At 44.1% G+C, this 26390-nt stretch overlaps 1 protein-coding gene across 3 annotated transcripts in view; it reads right to left on the reverse strand.

Moving 5' to 3' along the window:
• LOC141085647 (sulfotransferase 2B1-like) overlaps positions 1-26390 on the reverse strand; it is a 276977-nt gene that overhangs the window by 107402 nt on the left and 143185 nt on the right. The window contains exons 1-2 of one of the 3 annotated variants that reach the window (XM_073571192.1): positions 7468-7514; positions 3100-3186 (exon numbers count right to left, since the gene is read on the reverse strand). The exons of 1 other annotated variant lie outside the window; for it this stretch is intronic. The gene's annotated coding sequence lies outside the window, so the exon portion shown is untranslated. Of the gene's footprint in view, positions 1-3099; positions 3187-7467; positions 7538-26390 lie in introns of those variants that run through there. One more of the 3 variants, XM_073571193.1, reaches the window with a different exon arrangement.

Here is a 26390-nt window from a genome sequence, read left to right on the forward strand (position 1 = left end):
CTCTATAAGTGACAGGAGACAGCAATTGTCAAGTATGGTTACAAACTACTTCTCCTCCCATATCGATGTTCTCCCTCTCAGGTCATTCCCCTTTGACTATTTGGCCTGTAAACTGGACACCTGGCCTGAATTGGCACAATATGCCTTACAGGAACTCGCTTGCCCTGCTGGTAGCATGCTATCTGAAAGAGTCTTCAGTGCTGCTGGATCAATCCTGACAGAAAAAAGGACTCGTCTGTCAACCCAAAATGTTGATGATCTAACCTTCATTAAAATGAACCATGCATGGGTTTCAAAGGATTTTGTCCCACCTTCTCCTGATGACACATAGGTTGCCAGAAAAATGGCTCTCTTTTGTCCTCCTCTTCCTTGGACTTGTCCAATTCCTCCATTTGCAGATGCTGATTGTCCAGCCTACACATCAACATATGCCATTTTTTCAACCTCCCTAACTGGTCTGCCCCCCCCCAAGGGCCGGAGTCACCACCTGGCGCACCCGGGCAAGTGCTGTTGCCCTGAACAGGTGGGTTTGTCCACTGTTGGGCTACGGCACTGGCACAGGGCACCTCATAGTACAACACAGTTGGTCTCTGACAGTGGGGGGCCCACTCACTGTCAGACTCACTGGCGTACTATGAGGGGCCCTGTGCCAGTACCATTGCCCACGAGTGTGCCCCCCCTGCTTGCTCAGGGCCACAGCACTTGCAATACTTACCTCTCCCTGCTCCACCGCTGTGTAGTCTGAGCAGTGAAATCCTTCACAGGGACGGCCACTACAAATTAGGTGAACTGATCGATGATGGTTAAGACGTAGCTTTGGCCTGTCCTGCTGGCCTCTACCTTCAGATGATCAATGGCTACCATTCGTAATGAACGTCAACTCACAATCAGATGCTGTGGTGCTTTATGATCAGCTTTCACAGTTTTCCTAGTCACAGATGTGTGACATTCCTGCCACCATTTTACAATGTCTTCTCTCATGCGAATCCAATAGAATCGCCTACGGCCTGTGACTTCTGTCTTTTGCACTCCCAAGTGACCAGACAGATCATGATAGGCAGTGAGGATGATGTGTACATCTCTCCCTGTGATCACAATTTGATGGAGACGAGTTAGGCCGGTTTCACACTAGCGCTTTTTCAGCGCGCGCACGGCCGGGGGTAGCTCCGCCCCCGAGCCGGCTCTCTGCCCGGCATGCCCGCCCCTTCCTTGTAGCGCCGCCTCCTAGCGGACAGCGGCGCCTGCGATCGGCGCACCCTATCTTTAGCATAGGGTGCGCCGATCGTGCGCAGGCCGTGCGCTAGTTGCGCTTTGACCTGCGCTGCGCACTTTTGACGGTGCGCCGTGCGCGCCAAAATCCGAAAAGTTTGATTTTGGCGCGCACGGCGCACCGTCAAAAGTGCGCAGCGCAGGTCAAAGCGCAACTAGCGCACGGCCTGCGCACGATCGGCGCACCCTATGCTAAAGATAGGGTGCGCCGATCGCAGGCGCCGCTGTCCACTAGGAGGCGGCGCTACAAGGAAGGGGCGGGCACGCCGGGCAGAGAGCCGGATCGGGGGCGGAGCTACCCCCGGCCGTGCGCGCGCTGAAAATGCGCTAATGTGAAACCAGCCTTACAGTGATGGGATCCACGCTACTGCGATACAGCAAACCTTTCTTCACAAAGAACCATTTTCGCTGTCTCCACAGATAAAGTACTTGAGGGTCAGCATTGCCTCTGTGAAATCTCCCAGGGGGTTTTCCTGTGATTAGTAATTCCCAAATTTCTGCAATCACTCGACTTTCCGTCTGTACTTGTAACCATCTAGTTTGCTGTAACGGAGAGTCTGGACTGGCTTACTGATACTGAAATATATACGAACATTTAAAAGTACCCCAACACTGTATACTGGTGTACGCTTCGAATACATTTCCCTTTTTCTACTTTTTATATTCTGGTGTAATCCATACTGAGCCTTTGAGTGTCTGTGTCTGACTCCAGAAATATAGATGGAGATTTACAATTACCCCTAGACTGGATACACCTGGTATCTGCTGATACAGTGCCTTTTTTCTTCATTTTGGATTACGGTTAAATACATACTGACTGAGTGAGCGTCTGAGGGTGATTCCTGAAATACTGTATATACGGAGTGTGTATAAAAGCCCTCACCGCCGATCACCATTTTTCTTCTGACCATCACTACAGTAGGGAGAGGTTGGTGACACTGTTTAATATTAGGGAGACACTTAGGCCTGTAAAGAGAAGTTATTATGTGCTTGTGCAGAACGCAATTGTTGTGTACAGTTACTGTGCAGTCACAGGCGAGGATTTTCTTGTGTGCATCAGTGCTAGTTATTAGGCTGACTGCCAGTGACAGGGAGGATTTTCTTGTGTGCAGCAGCGCTAGTTATTAGTCTGCCTGCCAGTGACAGGGAGGATTTTCTTGTGTGCCGCAGGGATGATTATTAGCCTGCCTTATAGCAGTATTGCTGTGTGTACACTGCTGTGCAGACTGCTTTTTACACAGCACTCATACTTTTATTCTTTTTTTCTGCACAGTGAACAAACGTTCATTATTTCCCACACTGTATACAGCTGTACACTCCTCACACAGTACCGTGTCCCAACTGTATCACGGAGAAAAACATGCTGACTATCTGTATGTGAGTCCGGAAATTTATAGGGAGAATTACATTTTCACTTATACTATATACACATCTGCTATATACTGATACAGTACCTTATTTCAAATTTTTTTTCTTATGGTATAATCCATACTGGGTGAGCGTGTGTGGTTCACTCCTTCAATATATACAGAGATAAAAATTTTACCCTATACAATATACACCTCCTATCTTGTGATACAGTACCTTTGTTAGACATTTTGTATTACGGTGAAATCCATACTGAGACAGCGTCTGAGGGTGAGTATGGAAATATATACGAAGATTTCAATTGTACCCTACAATATATATACTAGCTATCTTTTCATCCAGTACCTTTTTTCCTTTTTTCAACATTTTGGATTGTGGTCAAATCCAGACTGAGTGAGCGTCTGAGGGTGACTACGGAAATAAATACGGAGATTTAGAATGTTTAAACTATGCTATATATACCTGGTATCTGGTGATACTGTATCCTTTCTGAACTTTCTACATTCTTGTCGAATCCATACTGGGCCTGAGAGCGTCTGTGCCTGCCTCCTGAAATACATACGGAGATTTTTTCTATTTTCACTATACTTTATATACCTGGTATCTGTTGCTACAGTACCCTTTCTGCCAGAAAGTCCTCCTCCACCCACCACTAGTGTTGAGCGATACCATCCGATACCCTAAAATATCGGATCGGATGGTATCGGCCCGATACGAAAAAAGTATCTGGTATCGCCGATTCCGATACCGGAAGTCCCATTCAAGTCTATGGGACTTCCGGTATCGGAATAAGAAAAACCCTTTTCTGTCCTTGTACAGCCTCTCGGGGGTGTGTACCGGCCTGCCGGGGGTGTGTACCGGCCTGCCGGGGGTCTGTGCGGACTGCCGGGGGTCTGTGCGGACTGCCGGGGGTCTGTACCGGCCTGCCGGGGGTCTGTGCAGGCATCGTCCGATGGGACTACAAGTCCCATCGGACGATGCCTGCTACCATGACGGTGATTGCTACATACATGCAACATACATGCTACATGCTACATACATACTACATATACTACATGCATGCAACATGCATGCTACATATATACTACATGCATGCAACATGCATGCTACATATATACTACATGCATGCAACATGCATACTACATATATACCACATATATACTACATGCATGTAACATACATATATACCACATATATACTACATGCATGCAGCATACACATATACTACATGCAACATACATACTACATATATACCACATGCATGCAACATGCATACTACATATATACAACATGCATGCAACAGATGACAATGGCTTCGGGGTACAAAGTGACAAGTGATGGTGAGTATGTACTCTGTTATATGTACTGTAGGTCTATATGTATGTATTGTATGAATGTATTGTATGTAATGTATATGTATGTTGCATGCATGTAGTATATATATAGTATATATGTAGTATGCATGTTGCATGCATGTGGTATATATGTAGTATGTATGTTGCATGCAGTATATAAGAATGTTGCATGCATGTGGAATATATGTAGTATGCATGTGGTGTATATGTAGTATGTATGTTGCATGTAGTATATATGTATGTTGCATGCATGTAGTATATATGTTGTATATATGTATGTTGCATGCATGTGGTATATATGTAGTATGTATGTATGTTGCATGTAGTATGCATGTTGCATGTAGTATATATGTATGTTGCATGCATGTAGTATATATGTATGTTGCATGCATGTGGTATATATGTAGTATGCATGTTGCATGTAGTATATATGTAGTATATATATGCATGTTGCATGCATGTAGTATATATGTGGTATATATGTAGTATGCATGTTGCATACATGTGGTATATATGTAGTATGTATGTTGCATGCATGTAGTATATATGCAGTATGCATGTTGCATGTAGTATATATGTAGTATATATGCATGTTACATGCAAGTAGTATATATGTAGTATGCATGTTGCATGCATGTGGTATATATGTAGCATGTATGTATGTTGCATGCATGTAGTATATATGTAGTATGCATGTTGCATGTAGTATATATGTATGTTGCAAGCATGTAGTATATATGTAGTATGCATGTTGCATGCATGTGGTATATATGTATGTTGCATGCATGTAGTATATATGTGGTAAATATGTATGTTGCATGCATGTAGTATATATGTGGTAAATATGTATGTTGCATGCATGTGGTATATATGTAGTATGCATGTAGCATGTAGTATATATGCATGTTGCATGCATGTAGTATATATGTGGTATATATGTAGTATGCATGTTGCATGCATGTGGTATATATGTAGTATGTATGTGTGTTGCATGCATGTAATATGCATGTTGCATGTAGTATATATGTAGTATATATGCATGTTGTATGCATGTAGTATATATGTAGTATGCATGTTGCATGCATGTGGTATATATGTAGCATGTATGTATGTTGCATGCATGTAGTATATATGTAGTATGCATGTTGCATGTAGCATATATGTAGTATATACTGTATGTATGTTGCATGCATGTGGTATATATGTAGTATGCATGTTGCAGGCATGTGGTATATATGTAGTATGTATGTTGCATGTAGTATATATGTAGTATGCATGTTGCATGTAGTATATATGTGGTATATATGTAGTATGCATGTTGCATGCATGTGGTATATATGAGGTATGTATGTTGCATGCATGTGGTAAATATGTAGTATGTATGTATGTATGTTGCATGTATGTAGTATATATGTAGTATGCATGTTGCATGTAGTATATATGTGGTATATATGCAGTATGCATCTTGCCTGCATGTGGTATATATGTAGTATGTATGTTGCATGTAGTATATATGTAGTATGCATGTTGCATGTAGTATATGTATGTTGCATGCATGTAGTATATATGTGGTATATATGTAGTATGCATGTTGCATGCATGTGGTATATATGAGGTATGTATGTTGCATGCATGTAGTATGCATGTTGCATGCATGTATTATATATGTTGTATGTATGTATGTTGCATGCATGTGGTATATATGTAGTATGTATGTTGCATTCATGTAGTATATATGTAGCATGCATATTGCATGTAGTAAATATGTAGTATATATATGCTGCATGCATGTAGTATATATGTGGTATATATGTAGTATGCATGTTGCATGCATGTGGTGTATATGTAGTATGTATGTTGCATGTAGTATGTTGTCTATATGTATGTTGCATGCATGTAGTATATATGTAGTATGCATGTTGCATGCATGTGGTGTATATGTAGTATGTATGTTGCATGTAGTATATATGTATGTTGCATGCATGTAGTATATATGTTGTATATATGTATGTTGCATGCATGTGGTATATATGTAGTATGCATGTAGTGTATATATGGTATATATGTAGTATGTATGTATGTATGTTGCATGCATGTGGTATATATGTAGTATATATGTAGTATGCATGTTTGTATGTATGTTGCATGCATGTAGTATATATGTTGTATATATGTATGTTGCATGCATGTGGTATATATGTAGTATGCATGTAGTATATATGTGGTATATATGTAGTATGTATGTATGTTGCACGCATGTAGTATATATGTAGTATATATGTAGTATGCATGTTGCATGCATGTAGTATATATGTTGTATGTATGTTGCATGCATGTGGTATATATGTAGTATGCATGTAGTATATATGTAGTATGTATGTAGTATGTATGTATGTTGCATGCATGTAGTATATATGTTGTATATATGTATGCTGTATGCATGTGGTATATATGTAGTATATATATGGTATATATGTAGTATGTATGTATGTATGTTGCATGCATGTAGTATATATGTATGTTGCATGCATGTGGTATATATGCAGTATGCATGTAGTATATATGTGGTATATATGTAGTATGTATGTATGTTGCATGCATGTAGTATACATGTAGTATGCATGTTGCATGCATGTAGTGTATATGTTGTATATATGTATGTTGCATGCATGTGGTATATATGTAGTATGCATGTAGTATATATGTAGTATGTATGTATGTTGCATGCATGTAGTATGTATGTTGCATGTAGTATATATGTAGTATATATGTATGTTGCATGCATGTAGTATATATGTGGTATATATGTAGTAGGCATGTTGCATGCATTAGTATATATGTTGTATGTTGCATGCATGTAGTATATATGTGGTATATATGTAGTATGCATGTTGCATGCATGTGGTATATATGTAGTATGTATGTACGTTGCATGCATGTAGTATATATGTAGTATGCATGTTGCATGTAGTATATATGTATGTTGCATGCATGTAGTATATATGTGGCATATATGTAGTATGCATGTTGCATGCATGTGGTATATATGTAGTATGTATGTATGTTGCATGTAGTATATATTTATGTTGCATGCATGTAGTATATACAGTATGTAGTATGCATGTTGCATGTAGTATATATGTGGTATATATGTATGTTGCATGCATGTAGTATATAAGTGGTATATATGTAGTATGCATGTTGCATGCATGTAGTATATATGTATTGTGGGGAATAGATAGCTCAGCTGGGATCTTTGCTTTGGCACAAGCGTGTGGCTATGAAGTCACTTCAGCAGACTAGCAAGTTCCACATGAATATGGACATGGCATATTTATTGTGCACACTTGTTATTCAATGTTACACATGCCAAACATGAAATAAAACATCTAAGGCCGTCTGGCCACTAACTAACAGTAGCAGGCTAACTACAAAATAAACCTATATAACAGCAAACAAGTCCATGTAATCTTACTGTGTAAGCTCCCAGCTCAGCAGACCAGAGATAGACTGAGAGATCCCAGCTCCTCCTGATTATATCAGCTGGACCAGTTAGGAAATCAAAACCTGGATTGAATAAGTGGAGGGGGAACTACCAGTCCTTTCCATGCTGATCACTAAGGAAACCAGGACTGGATTACAGTGAAAATCAGGAGAATCGTTCGGCAAACGACACTGTCAATCTGGCACTGAAGTACATTTTGGATCATACAGATGAACGGCACTCATATGTCCGGATTCTTTTCATGGACTTTAGCTCAGCGTTCAATACCATTGATCCGAATTTACTTCATAAGAAAATGGTAGCTCTTGGAGTCCCTCTCAACTTATGCTTGTGGATTTATAACTTCCTGACAGCCAGGATACAGAGTGTAAAAGTTGGACCATTCACTTCGGACACCTTGGTCACAAACATCGGGGCACCTCAGGGGTGTGTTTTGTCCCCGTTACTGTTTTCTCTCTATACGAATGATTGCATCTCTTCAGCAGACTCAGTAAAAATCTTGAAATTTGCCGATGATATGACACTGATTGGTCTCATCAGGGGAAATGCTGAAGACTTGTATCGGAGTGAGGTGGAAAGAATATGTGACTGGTGTAAAGCCAATAATCTTGTACTCAACACTAAAAAAACTGCTGAGATGGTTGTGGATTTTAGGAAAGATCAACATGAGATACTTCCAATCTACATCCATGACGAAGTGGTTCTTAGGGTCACAGAGACCAAATTCCTTGGTGTTATCATCTCTCATGATCTTAAATGTGGGAAAAACGTGGATGCTGTTATAAGAAAAGCACAACAGAGGATGTTCTTCCTGCGTCAGCTGAAAAGATATGGTTTGCCTAAGAATCTGCTGATCTTATTCTTTAATGCTGTCATCAGATCTGTGATTTGTTCCTCTCTGATAGTCTGGTATGGGGGAGCCACTGCGCATGACAAACTCCGCTTACAAAGGACTTTCAGAACAGCAGAGAGAATTATAGGCTTCCCCCTGCCTAAAATCCAGGATCTTTATGATAAGAGTATTCGATCCCACGCATTGAAAATTTCATCCCATCCCTCTCACCCGGGACACTCCTCATTCCAACTACTCCCTTCAGGACGTCGCTTCAGAGTCCCCAAATGCAGCACCAACTGCCATATGAACAGCTTCTATCCACTCTCTGTTCAACAATTAAATCGTCATGTGTAGACTATATACTGTATCTGTCTTGTTAGATGTTACTTGTTGTATCTGTTGTTATATATTATGTTGCCTCTTTGCCACAAAGAATTCCTTGTATATATGTAATATGTACTTGGCGATAATAAATTTGATTGATTGATTGATTGATTGATTGAAATAAACTGGCTTCATCATCAGTACAGGGAGACATATGAAATGAAACGGGGAGAAATATACCTGTTTTCTAGTACCTCTCCCCTTGGCACCTCACACACCCCCCTCCTCTGTTCGAGCCCGTGGGGTCGGACACGACGAGTCACCAAGCAGTGCGTTCTAGACAACGCATCTGCATTTCTGTGCGCTGTGCCCGCCCTGTGCTCAACGGAAAATTTAAACCCTTGTAATGCTAAGAACCAGCGTGTCACCCGCGCATTGCCTTCTTTTGCCCGGGACATCCACGTTAGGGGCGAATGGTCCTTCACTAGTCTAAACTGGCGACCTAGTAAATAATAGCGCAAGGTGCACAGGGCCCATTTCACAGCCAGGGCTTCCCGCTCAACTACACTGTAGTTCTTTTCTGCTCTCGTAAGCTTTCTGCTTAGATAGGCCACTGGGTGTTCCTCGCCATTTGCTTCTTGAGACAAAACCGTGCCGAGGCCCACCCCAGAGGCGTCCGCTTGGACAATAAACTCCCGTTTAAAGTCTGGTGCAAACAACACTGGTTGGTCACAGAGGACTGTTTTCAATCGCTGAAAAGCCTCCTCTGCTTCTGCGTTCCACTTTATTGTGACAGATTTCGACCCCTTAGTAATATCTGTGAGAGGAGCTGCGATGGTCGCAAAATGTTTGATGAACCTCCTATAATAACCAACGATCCCTAAAAAAGCTCCAACCTGTTTTTTGGTTACTGGTCGTGGCCAATTTTGAATAGCGTCCACTTTATTGGCTTGAGGCTTCACGACGCCTCTCCCTATGCTATATCCCAGATAGCGAGCCTCTTCCAAACCCAACGTACATTTCTTGGGATTGGCAGTCAACCCAGCTGTTTTTAGGGAGTCTAAGACGGCTTGTACTTTTGACAAATGCGTGTTCCAGTCATCGCTAAAGATAATGATGTTGTCCAAGTACCCGGAGGCATACTGGCCATGGGGTTTTAGGACAATATCCATTAGACGTTGGAAGGTGGCTGCGGCACCATGCAACCCAAATGGCATATCTCGGTACTGGAATAATCCCTGGGGCGTAACAAAGGCAGTTTTCTCTTTGGCTGATTCCGTGAGGGGAATCTGCCAATAACCTTTTGTTAAGTCAATAGTGGATATGTACCTGGCCGAACCCAGTCTCTCTTTCAGTTCATCCACTCTTGGCATCGGATAGGCATCGAATTTCGATACTTCATTTACTTTCCAAAAATCGTTACAAAATTGGATAGTCCCATCGGGTTTGGGCACCAGTACGATAGGGCTAGCCCAATCACTCCGGGACTCCTCAATGACCCCGAGCTCTAACATCTTCTTCACTTCCTGGGCAATGGCTTGTCTCCGAGCCTCCGGAATTCAATATGGTTTTAGCCGTACCCGCGCCTGTGGATCAGTAACAATGTCATGTTTAATTAGGTGACTCCGGCCAGGAAGTTCCGAGAAAATATCTGCGTTCCTCTGTATGAACTCCCTGGTCTCTCGTTTTTGGCTTTCGGATAGCGTGTCTGCAATACCCACTTCTGGCGGAGCTACCTGGGGATCCTTTACCTTAGAATGTGGTGCCCCTCGAGGCCCATCCTCAAGGACAGCTCCTGCCACCAGACTCTCCCTCTGCCCCGCCAGGCCTTAAGCAAGTTTATGTGGTATATTTGTTCGGGCTTTCTCTTGTCTGGTTGGTGTATATTATAATTTACTTCACTTATTCGTTTCAGCACTTCATATGGTCCCTGCCATTTCGCAAGAAATTTATTCTCTACGGTAGGCACCAATACCAACACCATGTCTCCGGGTTGAAAGACTCGTGTTTTTGCCGCTCGGTTGTATACCGTGCTTTGGGCATGTTGTGCGCGCTCTAAACACTCTTTAACTATTGGCATAACTGCTGCAATTCGGTCCTGCATAAGTGTTATGTGTTCAATTACACTGCGATAAGGAGTCACCTCTTGTTCCCAAGTCTCCTTGGCAATATCTAACAGGCCTCTAGGACACCGCCCATAAACCAACTCAAAAGGTGAAAAGCCTGTGGAGGATTGAGGTACCTCACGTATAGCGAACAGGAGGTATGGTAGTAGGGCATCCCAATCTCTCCCGTCCTTATCCACCACCCTTTTCAACATTCCCTTTAAAGTTTTGTTAAAGCGCTCCACCAAACCGTCAGTCTGAGGGTGATATACTGAGGTACGCAAATGGGAGATTTTTAGTAGTTTACATAAATCCTTAAGTATACGAGACATAAAGGGGGTCCCTTGATCTGTAAGTATCTCTTTCGGAATGCCGGTGCGGGAAAACATATTAACCAGCTCCTTTGAAATTGATTTCGCATTGGCATTCCGCAAGGGCACTGCTTCGGGATAACGCATGGCGTAATCCAATACTACCAAAATGTACTGATGACCCCTGGCAGATTTAACTAGTGGACCGACTATATCCATTGCTATCCTCTCGTAGGGCACCTATATTATTGGTAAGGGCACTAAGGGGCTTCTAAAATGTGACATAGGTGCGGTCAATTGACACGTAGGACATGACCGACAGTACTGGGTCACGTCTCCCACTAGACCCGGCCAAAATAAACGTTGCAGAATATGGTGTTTTGTCTTTTCTACCACCAGGTGTCCCCCCAAGGGATGTTTATGTGCCAACTCCAAAACTACCTGGCGAAAGGACTTAGGTACCACTAGTTGTTCTACCACCACCCCTCGCACCTTGTCTATGTGATATAACATATCCTGCTGCACCGCCACATGTGGGAACTCGTTTTGAGCTCCTGGGTACAATGGTCTTCCCTCGGAGACCTTTATGTTTTCCCACGCCCTTGCTAGAGTAGGATCCTGGTGCTGAGCGGTCCCGAACTTACCACGGGCCACCTCAAGATCAGGCATTTCTAAAACATCCTCTAGCTGGTCTGCCTCACCTGCATACACAGCCAGAGGAGAGTCCGCAGATTCTAGTACTTCCTCTGAGATGGGTTCTCCGTCGTCTTGCTGCAATGGTTCAGGGGCTAGCTCCGGAGTACCGTCTTCAACTAGAGGGTTCACGCCACTTTTGAAGTTCCACAAGTCCCAAAATAAGGGAAAGTCGCTCCCCAGGATTACACTGTGTCCTATAGACTTTATGACTGTCGCCTGATGTCTTTTGGTCCCTACTGGCATGGCAAGAGTAACCCAGGCAGTGGGGTAGTTCTTAGTATCCCCATGGATGCAACTAATGCCCACCGTTAAGTTCGTTAGGGTGCTAGAGTCCACCAAACTGGCATGTACCAAAGTTACTTGACTGCCGGAATCCAAGACGGCATTTACACTATAACCGTCAACCTCGATGTGGCACACGTGTTGTTCATTTCCCATGAGGGTCTCCGCCACACAGACTGCACATATAATGAAAGACGCCTCATAGCGTTACAGTCCATTGGCTCTGTATTATTATTATTATTATTGTTATTTATTGTTATAGCGCCATTTATTCCATGGCGCTTTACATGTAAGGAGGGGTATACATAAAAACAAGTACAATAATCTTAAACAATACAAGTCATAACTGGTACAGGAGGAGAGAGGACCCTGCCTGCGAGGGCTCACAATCTACAAGGGATGGGTGATAATACAGTAGGCGAGGGTAGAGCTGGTCGTGCAGCGGTTTGGTCGATCGGTGGTTACTACAGGTTGTAGGCTTGTCGGAAGAGGTGGGTCTTCAGGCTCTTTTTGAAGGTTTCAATGGTAGGTGAGAGTCTGATATGTTGTGGTAGAGAGTTCCAGAGTAGGGGTGATGCGCGAGAGAAATCTTGTATGTGATTGTGGGAAGAGGAGATAAGAGGGGAGTAGAGAAGGAGATCTTGTGAGGATCGGAGGTTGCATGCGGGAAAGTACCGGGAGACGAGGTCACAGATGTATGGAGGAGACAGGTTGTGGATGGCTTTGTATATCATGGTTAGGGTTTTGTAATTGAGTCTCTGGGCAATTGGGAGCCAGTGAAGGGAATGACAGAGGGGAGAAGCTGGGGAATAGCGGGGGGACAGGTGGATTAGTCGGGCAGCAGAGTTTTAGAATAGATTGGAGGGGTGCGAGAGTGTTTTAGGGGAGGCCACAGAGCAGGAGGTTGCAGTAGTCAAGGCGAGAGATGATGAGGGCATGGACTAGGGTTTTTGCAGATTCTTGGGTGAGGAATGAACGGATTCGTGAAATATTTTTGAGTTGAAGTCGGCAGGAAGTGGAAAGGACTTGAATATGTGGTTTGAAGGAGAGATCAGCGTCAAGGATTACTCCGAGACAGCGAGCTTGTGGGACTGGGGAGAGTGGGCAGTCATTTACTGTAAATGATGGGTTCGTAGGGGGGCCACGTGAGATGGGGGAAAGATGATGAATTCTGTTTTGTCCATGTTGAGTTTCAGAAATCTAGCGGAGAAGGATGAAATAGTGGACAGACATTGAGGGATTCTGGTTAGTAGGGAGGTGATATCTGGTCCAGAGATGTAGATCTGTGTGTCATCAGCGTAGAGATGATACTGAAAGCCATGAGATTCTATGAGCTGTCCCAGGCCAAAGGTGTAAATAGAGAACAGCAGGGGCCCAAGGACTGAACCTTGTGGGACTCCGACAGATAGGGGGCGAGGTGAGGGGGTGGTGTGTGAGTGGGAGACGCTGAATGTCCGGTCTGTTAGGTATGATGAGATCCAGGATAGGGCCAAGTCTGTGATGCCGAGGGATGAGAGGGTCTGTAATAATAGGGAATGGTCCACTGTGTCAAAGGCAGCCGACAGGTCCAGGAGAAGGAGGACAGAGTAGTGTCGCTTGCTCTTGGCGGTTAAGAGGTCATTGGTGACCTTAGTAAGTTTCAGTGGAGTGGTGAGACCGGAAGCCAGATTGTAAGCGGTTGAAGAGGGAGCAAGAAGAGAGATGGGAGGACAGTTCAAGGTAGACGTATTGTTCCAGTAGCTTGGAGGCGTAGGGGAGAAGTGATATAGGGCGATAGTTAGATACAGAGGATGGGTCAAGAGAGGGCTTTTTGAGGATAGGTGTGATGGAGGCATGTTTAAAGCTTGAGGGGAAAACACCAGTTGTTAGTGATAGGTTGAAGAGATGGGTTAGGGTTGGGATGAAGACTGTGGTGAGGTTTGGTATGAAGTGGGATGGGATCGGGTCGAGTGCACAGGTGGTGAGATGTGATCTTGAGAGTAGAGTGGAGAGTCGATCTTCTGTAATGGTGGAGAAGTTGGTTTTGAAGGTGGAGGGCTGGGAAGTTGGGGGGAAGGGCTCTGGGGGTTGTTGACCAAAAGTGTCTCTGATGTTATCAATCTTCTGCTTGAAAAATGAGGCAAAGTCTTCAGCTGAGATGAGTGGGGAGGGAGGAGGTGCTGGGGGGCGGAGGAGAGAATTGAAGGTGTTGAATAACTGTTTAGGGTTGTGAGACAGGGAGGATATGAGAGATGAGAAGTAGGTTTGTTTAGCTGTGGCGAGTGTGGTCTTGAAAGTAGTGAGGGACTGTTTGAATGCGATGAAGTGCTCGTTGGAGTGGGATCTTTTCCATCTGCGCTCAGCAGCCCTGGAAGCTTGCCTCAGCTCTTTAGTCAGGCTGGTGTGCCAGGGCTGTCTGTTGATTTTGCGAGTTTTGGTATGTGTAAGTGGGGCAGCGGATTCCAAAGCTACAGCTATTTTGGTGTTATATAGAGCGGCAGCGTCATCCTCATTGTGTAAGGAACTTATATCTGTAAGAGGGAGGAGGGATTCAGAGAATGAGTGTAGGTCAAGGTGTTTAAGATTCCTGCGAGGGTGTGAAAGTTTGTGGGGTGGGGATTGTAGACATGGAGTGAAGAGGGAAGAGAATGTGAGAAGGTTGTGGTCAGAGAGAGGAAGAGGTGAGTTAGAGAGGTTAGATAGGGAGCAGAGGCGGGTGAAGATGAGGTCCAGTGTGTGGCCATCATTGTGGGTGGCTGTAGAAGACCATTGAGTGAGGCCGAAGGAGGAAGTGAGAGATAGGAGTTTAGTGGCAGCTGAGAAGGAAGTGTCAATGGGGATGTTGAAGTCGCCCATGAGGATAGTAGGGATGTCTGTGGAAAGGAAATGAAGTAACCAGGTGGTGAAGTGGTCAAAGAAGGTGGTGGTTGGCCCTGGGGGGCGGTAGATGACAGCCAGTTGGATGCTGGAGGGGGAGTAGATGCGCACAGAGTGCACCTCAAAGGAAGGGAGGGTAACAGAGGGTGGCAGTGGGATTGGGGTGAAGGAGCAGGTATCTGACAGGAGAAAACCAACTCCTCCGCCATGTTTGCTGCTGGGGCGGGGGGTGTGAGAAAGGTGGAAGCCGCCATATGAAAGTGCAGCAGGAGAGGCTGTGTCAGAAGGGGTAAGCCAGGTTTCGGTGATGGCGAGGAAGGAAAGTTTGGTAGTAACAAAAAGATCATGGATGTAGGAAAGCTTGTTGCAGACAGAGCAAGCGTTCCACAGAGCTCCTGTTAGTGGGACTGGGGAAGCGGGGGCTGGGTGAATGGGTATAAGGTTGGAGAGGCTACGGAAGGTTGTGATAGAGCGTGGATGGGAGGTAGAAATGACTGTGGGAATGTGGTGAGGACCAGGATTTGGGGAGATATCACCAGCAGTGAGAAGGAGCAGAGAAAGTGTTAGCAGGTGGGAGCAGGAGAGGGCATGAGGGGGCTGTCTGTGTTTGGAGACAGATGATTGTATGGTAAGGAACAGTTTTGAGACGGAGGTGAGGTGGATGGGGAGGATTGAAGAAGAGATGAACAGTTCCTTACTAGGAGTAGGGATTAGGGGAATTAGCAGAAAGTGAAGGATTTTAGGGGTGAAAGTGAAAACAAACAGAAACATTGTTTACAGTGACTGTGTACAGTTACCTTCAGTTCCTTTCTGGTTCAATTCTGGTTTTAATTCTTAAATTATATATAAAAATTATATAAAATATATTAAATATATATATTAAATATATGTAGTATATATGCATGTTGCATGCATGTAATGTATATTTGGTATATATGTAGTATGCATGTTGCATGCATGTGGTATATATGTAGTATGTATGAATGTTGCATACATGTAGTATATATGTAGTATGCATGTTGCATGCATGTGGTATATATGTAGCATGTATGTATGTTGCATGCATGTAGTATGCATGTTGCATGTAGTATATATATAGTATATATGTATGTTGCATGCATGTAGTATATATGTGGTATATATGTAGTATGCATGTTGCATGCATGTGGTATATATGTAGTATGTATGTTGCATGTAGTATACACTCACTGGCCACTTTATTAGGTACACCATGCTAGTAACGGGTTGGACCCCCTTTTGCCTTCAGAACTGCCTCAATTCTTCGTGGCAGAGATTCAACAAGGTGCTGGAAGCATTCCTCAGAGATTTTGGACCATATTGACATGATGGCATCACACAGTTGGCGCAGATTTGTCGGCTGCACATCCCTGATGCGAATCTCCCGTTCCACCACATCCCAAAGATGCTCTATTGGATTGAGATCTGGTGACTGAGGAGGCCATTTGAGTACAGTGAACTCATTGTCATGTTCAAGAAACCAATCTGAGATGATTCGAGCTTTATGACATGGCGCATTATCCTGCTGAAAGTAGCCATCAGATGTTGGGTACATTGTGGTCATAAAGGGATGGACATGGTCAGCAACAATACTCAGGTAGGCTGTGGCGTTGCAACGATGCTCAATTGGTACCAAGGGGCCCAAAGAGTGCCAAGAAAAAATTCCCCACACCATGACACCACCACCACCAGCCTGAACCGTTGATACAAGGCAGGATGGATCCATGCTTTCATGTTGTTTACGCCAAATTCTGACCCTACCATCCGAATGTCGCAGCAGAAATCGAGACTCATCAGACCAGGCAACGTTTTTCCAATCTTCTACTGTCCAATTTCGATGAGCTTGTGCAAATTGTAGCCTCAGTTTCCTGTTCTTAGCTGAGAGGAGTGGTACCCAGTGTGGTCTTCTGCTGCTGTAGCCCATCTGCCTCAAAGTTCGACGCACTGTGCGTTCAGAGATGCTCTTCTGCCTACCTTGGTTGTAACGGGTGGCAATTTGAGTCACTGTTGCCTTTCTATCAGCTCGGACCAGTCTGCCCATTCTCCTCTGACCTCTGGCATCAACAAGGCATTTCCGGCCACAGAACTGCCGCTCACTGGATTTTTTTTCTTTTTCGGACCATTCTCTGTAAACCCTAGAGATGGTTGTGCGTGAAAATCCCAGTAGATCAGCAGTTTCTGAAATACTCAGACCAGCCCTTCTGGCACCAACAATCATGCCACGTTCAAAGGCACTCAAATCACCTTTCTTCCCCATACTGATGCTCGGTTTGAACTGCAGGAGATTGTCTTGACCATGTCTACATGCCTAAATGCACTGAGTTGCCGCCATGTGATTGGCTGATTAGAAATTAAGTCTTAACACACAGTTGGACAGGTGTACCTAATAAAGTGGCCAGTGAGTGTATGTGTAGTATGCATGTTGCATGTAGTATATATGTATTTTGCATGCATGTAGTATATATGTGGCATATATGTAGTATGCATGTTGCATACATGTGGTATATATGAGGTATGTATGTTGCATGCATGTGGTATATATGTAGTATGTATGTTGCATGCATGTGGTATGTATGTAGTATGTATGTATGTTGCATGCATGTAGTATATATGTAGTATGCATGTTGCATGTAGTATTTATGCAGTATATATGTATGTTGCATGCATGTAGTATATATGTAGTATGCATGTTGCATGCATGTGGTATATATGTAGTATGTATGTATGTTGCATGCATGTAGTATATATGTAGTATGCATGTTGCATGTAGTATATATGTATGTTGCATGCATGTAGTATATATGTGGTATATATGTAGTATGCATGTTGCATGCATGTGGTATATATGTAGTATGTATGTATGTATGTTGCATGCATGTAGTATATATGTAGTATGCATGTTGCATGTAGTATATATGTAGCATATATGTATGTTGCATATATGTGGTATATATGTAGTATGCATGTTGCATGCATGTAGTATATACGTGGTATATATGTAGTATGCCTGTTGCATGCATGTGGTATATATGTAGTATGTATGTTGCATGCATGTAGTATATATGTAGCATGCATGTTGCATGCATGTAGTAAATATGTTGTATGTATGTATGTTGCATGCATGTAGTATGTAGCATGTATGTAGTATGTATGTAACCAGGGACAGGAATAGGCTGGACAAACTGATTAGAAGGGCCACCTCTGTCCTGGGATGCCCCCTTGACCCAGTTCAGGAAGTAGGCGACAGGAGGATACTGGCCAAGGTGAGCTACATTGTGCAGAATGATTCCCATCCCATGCATGAGACCGTGACAAAGATGTGCAGTACTGTCAGTGACCGGCTACTTCATCCTAAATGTGAGAGGGAGCGCTATTGAAAGTCCTTCCTTCCTGCTGCAGTTAGGCTGTATAACCAGCACAAAACGGAGAACGACCCAAACAGAGAACTGATAGATCCAAAGTTGTGACAGTCCGGTTACATTTTTTTTTTTTTTCGTATATGTACCTACCTACTGTCAATGTAATGCCTTTATGCATCTGTATCTGTACTTGATCCTGCCTTGCTGCTGTAATGCTCTGAATTTCCCCATGGTGGGACGATTAAAGGATTATCTTATGTTGCATATATGTAGCATGTATGCAGTATGTATGTAGCATGTAGTTTATATTTTGCATGCATGTAGTATATATGTAGTATGTATGTTGCATGTAGTATATATGTAGTATATATGCATGTTGCATGCATGTAGTATATATGTAGTATGCATGTTGCATGCATGTGGTATATATGTAGCATGTATGTATGTTGCATGCATGTAGTATATATGTAGAATGCATGTTGCATGTAGTATATATGTATGTTGCATGCATGTAGTATATATGGGGTATATATGTAGTATGCATGTTGCATGCATGTGGTATATGTAGTATGTATGTTGCATGTAGTATATATGCTGTATGCATGTTGCATGTAGTATATATGTATGTTGCATGCATGTAGTATATATGTGGTATATGTGTAGTAAGCATGTTGCATGCATGTGGTATATATGAGGTATGTATGTTGCATGCATGTAGTATATATGTAGTATGCATGTTGCATGCATGTAGTATATATGTTGTATGTATGTTGCATGCATGTAGTATATATGTAGTATGCATGTTGCATGTAGTATATATGTAGTATATATGTATGTTGCATGCATGTGGTATATATGTAGTATGTATGTTTCATGCATGAGGTATATATGTAGTATGTATGTATGTATGTTGCATGCATGTAGTATATATGTAGTATGCATGTTGCATGTAGTATATATGTAGTATATATGTATGTTGCATGCATGTAGTATATATGTGGTATATATGTAGTATGCATGTTGCATGCATGTGGTATATATGTAGTATGTATGTTGCATGCATGTAGTATATATGTAGTATGCATGTTGCATGTAGTATATATGTAGTATAGATTTATGTTGCATATATGTGGTATATATGTAGTATGTATATTGCATGTAGTATATATGTAGTATGCATGTTGCATGTAGTATATATGTATGTTGCATGCATGTAGTATATATGTGTTATATATGTAGTATGTATGTTGCATGCATGTAGTATATATGTAGTATGCAGGTTGCATGCATGTAGTATATATGTTGTATGTATGTATGTTGCATGCATGTAGTATGTAGCATGTATGTAGTATGTATGTTGCATGTATGTAGCATGTATGCAGTATGTATGTAGCATGTAGTATGTATTTTTTTTTACATTCAAAACATTAGCCGGATGATGGGACTACTACTGTCCCATCATTGGCTAATGTGTCAATCACCGTCATGGTAGCAGGCATCACCCAATGAGACTTGTAGTCCCATCGGACGATGCCTGCACAGACCCCCGCAGCCTGCACAGACCCCTGGATAGTCGGCACAGACCACCGGCAGGCTGGCACAGCCCCCCGGCAGGCCGGTACAGACCCCTGGCTGTCCGCACAGATCCCCGGACAGTCGGCACAGACCCCCGGACAGTCGGCACAGACCACCGGCAGGCCGGCACAGCCCCCCGGCAGGCCGGTACAGACCCCCGGCAGGCCTGTACAGACCCCCGGACAGTCGACACAGACCGCCGGACAGTCGGCACAGACCACCGGCAGGCCGGCACAGCCCCCAGGCAGGCCGGTATAGACCCCCAGCAGTCCGCACAGACCCCCGGACAGTCGGCACAGACCACCGGCAGGCCGGCACAGACCCCCGGGCAGTCGGCACAGACCCCCCGGAAGGCCCGAGCTGACGGCGCATCATGATGCGCACAGACCGCGCATCATGATGACGTCATTTCGGCAGCCAATCAGAGCCACAACAGTGGCTCTTTGCATTATGGGAACTTCCGATTCCGATATCCGATATTGAAAAAATATTCAATTTTACTCGGTATCGGAATTCCGATACAGCGAATATCGGCCAATACCCTATATGTGCAGTATCGGAATGCTCAACACTACCCACCACTCTAAGTGCATCATTGACACTTGGAACATTGGCCCACATGTGTGATTATTTCTTGCGGATCTTCTTTTTAGATTATGGTGTTATCCATAATGGGCGTGTGAGAGTCTGTGTGTTACTCCTGAAATATATATGTAGATTTAAAAATTACCCCAACACTGAATACAGCTCTACGCTTGTGATACATTACCCATTTACAGCTTTTTATATTCTGGTCTAATGCATACTGAGCCAGTGAGAGTCTGTTTCTGACTCTGGAAATATATGCGGAGATTTACAATGACCCCTATCTAATTTATAAAGCTCAAAGTGTGTATGTGTGTATGTGTGTGTGTGTGTATGTTTGTTTGTATGTCCGGGATAGGCATCCGCACCGTCGCAGCTACAGCCACAAAATTTGGCACAGTCACACGTCTGGACCCCGAGAGCGTCCTAAGCTATGTTGTGAGGCGAAATTTTAACCCTGCGCGTTCCAATTCACCAAACAATTTTGCCCCTATCTACATACTGGGGGCAATAGTGTGTGCATGTCAAGCCCTGCCCCTCATTGTGATGTCACAATGCCCCTATTTGCATACTGGGGAAGCAGTGTGTGCGCGCCAAGCCCCGCCCCTCATTATGATGTCACAATGGTTGCCATGGCGGCGCTGATGTCATCAAAGGTTGCAAGCCCCGCCGCCGCTCATTATGATGTCATAATGGTTGACTATGAGATGGAGGATGTGTGATGAGTATATGGGCACCGGACTATGGGATGGAGGATATGTATGATGGGTATATGGGAACGGCACTATGGGATGGAGGATATGTATATGGGCACGGGACTATGGGATGGAGGATGTGTGATGGGTATATGAGCACTGGACTATGGGATGGAGGATATGTATGACGGGTATATGGGCGCGGGACTATGGGATGGCGGATATGTATATGGATACGGGACTATGGGATGGAAGATGTGTGATGGGTATATGGGCACTGGACTATGGAATAGAGGATATGTTTGATGGGTATATGGGCACGGGACTATGGGATGGTGGATATGTATATGGGCACGGGATTATGGGATGGAGGATGTGTGATGGGTATACGGGCACTGGACTATAGGATGGAAGATATGTATGACGGGTATATGGGCACGGGACTATGAGATGGCGGATATGTATGATGGGTATATGGGCACTCGACTATGGGATGGAGGATATGTATGATGGGTATATGGGCACGGGACTATGAGATGAAGGATGTGTGATGGGTATATGGGCACTCGACTATGGGATGGCGAATATGTATGATGGGTATATGGGCATGGGACTATGGGATGGAGAATATGTATGATGGGTATATGGGCATGGGACTATGGGATGGAGAATATGTATGATGGGTATATGGGCATGGGACTATGGGATGGAGGTTGTGTGATGGGTATATGGGCACTCGACTTTGGGATGGAGGACATGTATGATGGGTATATGGGCACGGGCCTATGGCATCGTGGATATGTGTGATGGGTATATGGGCACGGGACTATGGGATGGAGGATAATTATAATTTTCTATAACTAACCACAGTTAGTTACTATGCCCGGGCAGCGCCGGGCTCTTCAGCTAGTACTGTATAATGCTGTACGCTTCTGATCCATTACCCTTTTACTACTTTTTATATTGTGGTGTAATCCATACTGAGCCTGAGAGCGTCTGTGTCTGCTTACTGAAATATATACGGAGATTTAGAAAGTTTAAACTATGCTATATATTTCTGGTATCTGGTGTTACTGTACCCTTTTTCAACTTTTTATAGTATTGTCCAATTCATACTGAGCCAGTGAGAGTCTGTTTCTGACTCTGGAAATATATATGGAGATTTACAATGACCCCTACACTGTATAAAGCTATACGCTTCTGATACAGTACCATATATCTGCTGGTATTTTGGGTCCATTTTCACAAAAATTAGGAAGTATGGTGTAAGAGGCCGCAGGTACTGATGGTGGTGGTGGTGCATCTGCTGGTAGCGCCAAAAGTACAATACCAGCTAAGGCAGGAGGTGTTGAGAAAGCAGCATGGTCTTGCTCCTGAAGGCCTGCAAGGCTCCCTTTTCTCAGAGTAGGTAAACCGCTTTTAAAGCCGGAGCATCAGGAACTGGTTTTGGCTTACATTGCCGAAACAGCCTCCAGCTCTATCGCCTCCTCTTCTGAAGTTGCAAAAAATACAAGCACTGAGTCGTCAGTGCAGGCTTCTGGTCAGGATCAACCCCTTTCCTTGTGTCCTTTACGCCCACCAAAAGTGAAAGATGCGGCAGCCCACACTTCAGATTACTCAATTGAGCTCTTTTCACATACCATGCCTGGGTTATCAAGTCAAATCCTGAATTCCCCAATCCAACATGAATCAGAGATGGAGTGCACTGATGCACAGCCACTGCTGGATGATTCTGCTGGTACATTCACAAACAGCACTACATTCCCCTCGCCCTCTACAGAGCCAGAATCTGACTCTGATGAAACTCAGGTGCCCCTTCCCACATACTATAACATCTTACACAGTGACACAGAGGAAGGTGCAGATGAAAGTGCCGGTTCCCTGAGCAGGTAGGGGGGCATACTCGTGGGCAACGGCACTGGCACAGGGCCCCTCATAGTACGTAAAAGTGTTTCTGCCGCTGGGAGGGCCTACTCGCTGTCAGACTCACCGGCGTACTATGAGGGGCCCTGTGCCAGTGCCGTCGCCCATGAGTGGGTCCCCCTGCTTGCTCAGGGCCACAGCAATTGCAATACTTACCTCTCCCTGCTCCACCGCCGTGACGTCTTCCGCGTCTCCTGACAGTGACATTCAGGTCAGAGAGCGCGATGACATCACATCTGTTTGCCCTCTGCCTAAACAGTCCAAGTGCAGAGAGCTGGAAGATGTTGACGCTGAGGAGTCCAGAGTAGAGCAGTGCCCAGCGAGGAGAGGTATTTAATTTTTTTAAAGGTTGGGAGCAATTTTTGGGGAGCACTATACACTGGAGAATGAGATATGGGGCCCATCATACACTGGAGCATCATCCATTTGGCCCATCATATACTGGAGCATTCCAAATGGGGGACATCAGACACTGGAGCAGCATTTATGGGGCCCAATATACACTGGAGCATTAGAAATGGGGCCCATTACATATGGAGCATTATTTTGGCCAATAAGACAGTGGAGCATCATCCGTGGGGACCAACATATACTGTAGCATTATGTGGAGCTCATCATATACTGTATGGAACGTTATATGGGACCAATTTTTCTGTATGGAGAAATATATGGGGCTCATTATTCTGTATGGCGGCCATAATACTGTATGGAGTAATATACTGTCCGTTTTTTGAGCTATTGTAGAATTTAAAATAGATATCATTCATGTCATGTAAGAAGTGAAGTAATTTTCATTGTACTATACCACTATTTCTCTGCCGTATCAGAGCATCATGAATTGTGTTATGTGTTAAAGGGGCCCACTGACACTCTTTGGCCTGGGGCACACGAAAACCTGGAGCCAGCCCTACCCCCCCACAACTTTAGCCAAATAACCCCCAGTTTTCAATGCGTAACTATTATTATAAAGTAAATTAAGGTTGACAAGCTTAAGTAATAAGAATTGATGTTGTTGGCATTGAAATGGGCACTGTAGGTGTGTTTACTGTCCTCCACTCCCTGCCGACTTTGCTTCCCCATTGACATGCATTGGGTTCCGTGTTTCAGTCGGACCCCGACTTTTCCCTATAGTCGGTCGATTTCATTCGACTCAACTTTTGAGAAAGTCGGGTTTCATGAAACCCGACTCGACCCTAAAAAAGGCAAAGTCGCTCATCTCTACTGATGACCGTTGGAGTCCTCCAGTACCAATAACCAAGTCGCCATTACTTTTCTAAGAAAGCTGTGCCTGCGCTATTCCAGCATGTCACAGACAACATCACCCGTTTCTTGAGAAAATCTCTATCTGCCAGGGTGCATTTCACCACAGACACTTGGACGAATAAGCGTGGCTAAGGGCATTTCATCTCGCTGACTGGGCACTGGGTGTCTGGTGGCTGTGGGGACAGGCACTGCTCCACAAGTCTTAGAATCCCCAAGGCTTGCAGGACAAACATCTACATTTAACACTTCCTCCATTGCTTCTGCCTCCTCTATCTCCTATAGGGCCTCCATCTGCACCCTCAACCTCTGCCTTAACGAGACACATGTTCCAACAGTGCATAGCGAATCCTCACCACCTCCGTACTGCGCAGCCAGGGCTCACCGCAATCAGGCAGTATTAAAATTGATATGCCTTGGAGGTCTCGGTCATACAGCTGAAAAGTTGTGGACTGCTCTGTGAGGGACGAGGGGGAATCCATTTTGTATTATAGGTTTAGAACGTCTCCTTTCACTCCTGGTATGTGCCCCCTCCCTTGGTATGCATTCCCCAAGGCCATAAAAAGCCATGCAATGTTTCATTTTAATTAAAACGTCAGTAAGAAGCTCTTTGAAGCTCTTAACACAAGGGTGTGAAATCTTCTGCAGCTGCAGCCAGCTGGCTCCCTTTGTCTGACCAAGCACATGGAGATACCATGGCACAAAAAGACACAGCAGATTCTGAGGTATTGAATCTGGAAAATGACCTATAATAACAGAATGCAATATCTCTGAGACTAGCCGAGCACATAATCTGAATCAGTGTTCCTTCCCCCATATGCCCGTGCCCAGCAGCCACCAGTAGCTCTCTCTGTGTTACTGAGTTATAAAGCATAGATACCAGGAATTACATACGGTAGGCATATTGGGTTTGTATGAGCAGATAAAATGCAGCGGAACCCAGTGGCCGCACCACCGACCCATTCAGAGCTTCGGGTGGAAAGTTATGGGCTATCCACGATTCTGGACAGAAAATCATATTCTCTGACATGGGAGGCAGCCCAGCCCAGGGGTGGCAGCAGAGTGAGAGGGGGAAAAGCCTAGGAGATATAAGTCAGACCCTCATTTTGGACTTAGTTTTCTACTGGCAGGAGGACCCGTTATCTGACGCGGCCAAGGGAACCATGTAACTAAGATTTGGACCTGTGATCCATCAGCGCCTCCCTGTGGTCACATGCTACATACCACAGTATTTGCAAGCTAACTATACCCTACCTTTGCACTACACTCCTGACTGTATACCTGTATATTGTTCTTGTAAATATACACCTGCAAATTTCAAGTGCGCCTTTTCGGCGATTAAATATAAAATTAATCTTGGGCTGCTCTTTAGGGTATGTGCACACGTTGTGGAATTGCTGTGGATCCGCAGTAGATTTGCCGCTGTGGATGCACTGCAGTTTTCCTAGTGATTTACAGTAAAATGTAAACTTATGAAAAAAAAACGCTGTGCACATGCTGTGGAAAAATCCACGCGGAAACGCAGCGGTTTATTTTCCGCAGCATGTCAATTCTTTGTGTGGATTCCGCAGAGTTTTTACACCCATTCCATTATAGGAATCCGCACGTGTAAAAACGCATGTCAAATCCGCACAAAATCCGCAATAAATCTGCAATAAATCCGCAGGAAAAACGCACGGATTTTGACCTTTGGACTATGCTAAAAATTGCAGATTCCAGGCGGAAATTTACGCACACGAATCCGCAACGTGCGCACATACTTTTCATCTCGCTTCACGAATCCCCACAGAAACCAAAAGAAAGAAAAAAGGAAATAGTGCCTCACCATGCAATACGTGCTTGGTAGCCTTAGATGCCACAGTAAAGATCTGAATTCCGTCTGATAATCAGACAATTATGGGAAAAAAAATTGGATCAACTGACTGGATATATAAAAAATTGTCCACGTGAATTAAAACCAGGATAGCATTCTGACGCATTTCTGGCCATAGCCCTTAGTCATAGAATTCTACGACTAAGGACTACGGCCAGAAACGCGTCAGAATGCTATCCTGGTTTTAATTCATGTG

The sequence above is a fragment of the Dendrobates tinctorius genome, unplaced genomic scaffold (genome assembly GCF_039654945.1).
Source record: "Dendrobates tinctorius isolate UK_male_01 unplaced genomic scaffold, ASM3965494v1 ptg000028l, whole genome shotgun sequence".
NCBI lineage: Eukaryota > Metazoa > Chordata > Amphibia > Anura > Dendrobatidae > Dendrobates > Dendrobates tinctorius.